Genomic DNA, 3,655 nt, shown 5'->3' on the forward strand with positions numbered 1-3,655 from the left:
ACTTCTCTCCAAGTTTTTCTCTCATTTTTCTTCTTCAAGTGTTGAGGAAGAAATATTCTTCTCATTGAAAAATCTTCTTATTTTTCTAGTGCAAAACAAGAAAGGATTTACCTAGCAAGTGGTGGGCCTAATTTTTGAAGGAGGAGGAAGCTTGTAGATCTTCATCCACTCAAGAGCCAAGTTGTTTACAACTTGGTTGGTGCCATTCATCAACCTCAAGAGGTTGATAGGTATAATCTCTCAAACACCCTATGTATGTCTTGTATGGTGTTTAAATGTATTTGTTGCACAAGGAACATGGTAGCCGAAAATTTAGCATGTAAAATAAAATTTTTGACTTCCGTTGCGCTTCCGGTCACCGTAACCGATCCCCTTTCAAGTGGTATCAGAGCTATGGTTACGTTTTTTGTGTAGCATTTACAAGATATTATATTGAGATTGATTTCTAACCGCTTGAGATGAAATTTTGCAACAAAATTCAAGGTTTGATGGAGCATATTTCGGGCAGCATGTTGCTGCCCGTTTCGGGCAGCCCGGGCTGCCCGAGGGGCTGCCCATTTCGGGCAGCTAGGGCAGCCCGAGGGGCTGCCCGAACAGCCCCTATTTTTAAAATTAAAAAAAAAATTTTTGGTTGCCGGAATCCGGCGACGGAGCTCCGGCGATGGCGATGACGACTAGGGTTTTCAAAAGGTGTTTTGAAATATCAAAGTGTCATGGGCCTTGAGTTGTTGGGCCATTGGATGGCTAACATATTTGTGAATTTTAAATGGGCCGAAAATGTTTTGTTGGAAAATAAGTTTTTGGGCCCTTAAGTTTAAAATTACAAAAGTTGCAAATATTTTCTCATGAAATAAATAATTTAAGTTGGACTTTAATTATTTATAGTAAATTGTGATTTACAAGAAATTCGGTTATAAATAAATTAATTAGAAAGTAGACAAAGGTGTTTGTATACTTTGTTAATTTAATTTATAATCGTGGCGGTTAGTGATTGGATCAAGATATATGATATTGGATCAATTAATTATTGTGATAATTAATTGATGGTGTATGATATGTGATATTATGCATGAAGGATGATCAAAAGCCCAAGCCCAATTTGCTAGGTGTATGCTAGGATATTTTGTGTTGAATGATTGTAATAATTATCAATTTATAAAGTGGGCTTGGTTTATGGCCCGTTCCCACCCCATGAGATGTATCCCTATTTGCCATGGATATTTATTTGTAAATATTAGTATAGTGGAAGATCAAGATTGGAAGATGGTGGCCTTGATGATTATGAAGATCGAAGACATGTAAATATTGGAAGCTAATGTAATAGTTGCATTTGCATCCCATGCATTTCCCTAGGATTGGACCTAGGCCCGTGTTTAGCTCACACGGGCCATTAGTTTTGGGGCGATTGATCATCCTTGTTTTGTTTACTGTTTATAATATATGCATGATATGTTATAAATAATGAGTATGTGCGTTATTATTATGATAATAACAAAGTTGCATGAATCCGGCAAACATACGATCAAACATGGCGAGCTTTTAAATAAAATTAATGATGAGACCTTTCAAAATTAAAAACCCTCATTTTGAATAAGATTCAAAATTAATATCAAGCCCGAAAAGGGGAATTATAAATTTGTTTATAATTTCCATGTCTTCCATCGACAATGGGTGCATGATGAACGCTACCCGTGCTCGGGGCTCGGCTCATATTATTGGGGGGGCCTTGGGTGCCGGAAAGCTGTGACATCCATTGACATGGTGATGTGAACTACGTGGAACTCCCATGATTTCGGCTCATATTATTGAGGGAACTCATGGCGACCGTCCATTAAGGTTCGACATCGATGGGTAAGGCTTGACACGTAAAGATGAACGACGTCATATTATTAGGTCCTAATCAAACGTGAGACAAAAGTTTACGTAGAGGGTTGCATGGCGATGCAATTGGAAACTACCTTTTAGGGATTGTGATTGGCTGATATTATTCGTGATCACAATTCGCTAATTGGACCTTACGTACCTACTGAGGAAAGGAGTTTCCCGTTTTCACTAGAGGGTAGTGAAAATGTCAAAACAGTGGGAGCGAAAATTTATAAAGTAAAAGTCCAAACTTTATATCTTACTAAATATTTTAAAATAGTCATTAACATTTATCTGTTTTACTTTTCAGTACAAAAACTTTGACAATGTCTTCGATACGCAACCCGCTATCCGCTATACTCGAAAAACATGTGTTAACCGGACCTAACTATCTCACTTGGCTAAGAAATCTAAAAATCGTCCTAAACTCGGAAAGGATTGCATATACACTGACTGAGTCGCCCCCTGCTGAGGCTCCGACTGACTGCACTCCCGAGGAATTGCAGACCTACAAGGAATGGTGTGACCATGACTTGAAGGCGAAGTGTTATATGCAGGCTTCTATGAACGATGAGCTGCAGAGGCGTTTCGAGGATGCAAAGAATGCTGCTGACATTCATTTGCACCTCAAGGAGCTCTTTGGTGAGCAAACTCGGCCTCTTAGGCATGCTACCGTCAAGGAGCTAATCACTTTGCGCATGCGAGATGGGGCTTCGGTCCATGAGCATGGCCTAAAGCTGATTGGGCTCGTGGATAAGCTTGTGGGCATGGATCTTGCATTGCCATCGGAGCTGACCACCGACGTGTTGCTTTTGTCGCTGCCTAGCTCGTTTGATCCTTTTGTGGTGAACTTCAACATGAACAAGATGGAGCCGACCCTTGAGGAGTTGGTGAACATGCTTGTGACTTTTGAGTCCACTATCAAGAAAGAGAAGCCGGTTCTTTTTGTGGGCTCTTCATCTGGTACGAAGACCGGTCCACCTGGGAAGGGAAAGAAGCGTTCTTTCCAACGTCCCAAGAAGAACGTGCCCTTGAAGAGGCAGTCTCCGAGTCCCGCTGTGGCAGCCACACCAGTGAAGGCTGACAAGACTGTTGACATCTGTCATCACTGCAAGAAGCCTGGACATTGGAGGCGTAACTGCAGGGAATATCTTGCCCAGAAGGGTTCTGGAAAAGGTATGTTCTATATTGAAGTAAATATCTCAATTAACTCTACTTCTTGGGTATTGGATACCGGCTGTGGCTCACATCTCTGTAATGATTTGCAGGTGATGGGAAGAAGTAGGAGGCTCAGAGAGGGTGAGACCTTCTTGAGGATGGGCAATGGAGCAAGGGTTGCTGCCAAGGCTATAGGAGATGTTTACTTGCTTTTGAACAATGATTTTAAGTTTATTTTGAGAGACGTTTTGTTTGTACCGGAGTTGGTGAAAAACATTATTTCCATTTCTATGCTAGATAAAGATGGATATTCTTGTTTATTTAGCAAAGGTGTTTGCAACATTTACAAGAATGAATGTTTAATTGGTACTGGAGAACTTGAAAACGATCTCTACACCTTAAAATTGAAAGATATTCCACTAAACAATGTCCAAGCAATAACAACAACAAACAAGCGCAAGCAAGATACTCTTAATATGGCACAATTATGGCATGCTCGATTAGGACATATTTCCCTAAGAAGGATGAACAAGCTAGTGGGAGTTGGCATGTTTGATATGTCTGATATTAATGCTCTCACGACTTGTGAATCCTGTCTAAAAGGAAAGATGACCAAAATTCCCTTTAAGGGCCA

Source organism: Primulina huaijiensis, chromosome 14, assembly GCF_012295235.1.
Source record: "Primulina huaijiensis isolate GDHJ02 chromosome 14, ASM1229523v2, whole genome shotgun sequence".
NCBI lineage: Eukaryota > Viridiplantae > Streptophyta > Magnoliopsida > Lamiales > Gesneriaceae > Primulina > Primulina huaijiensis.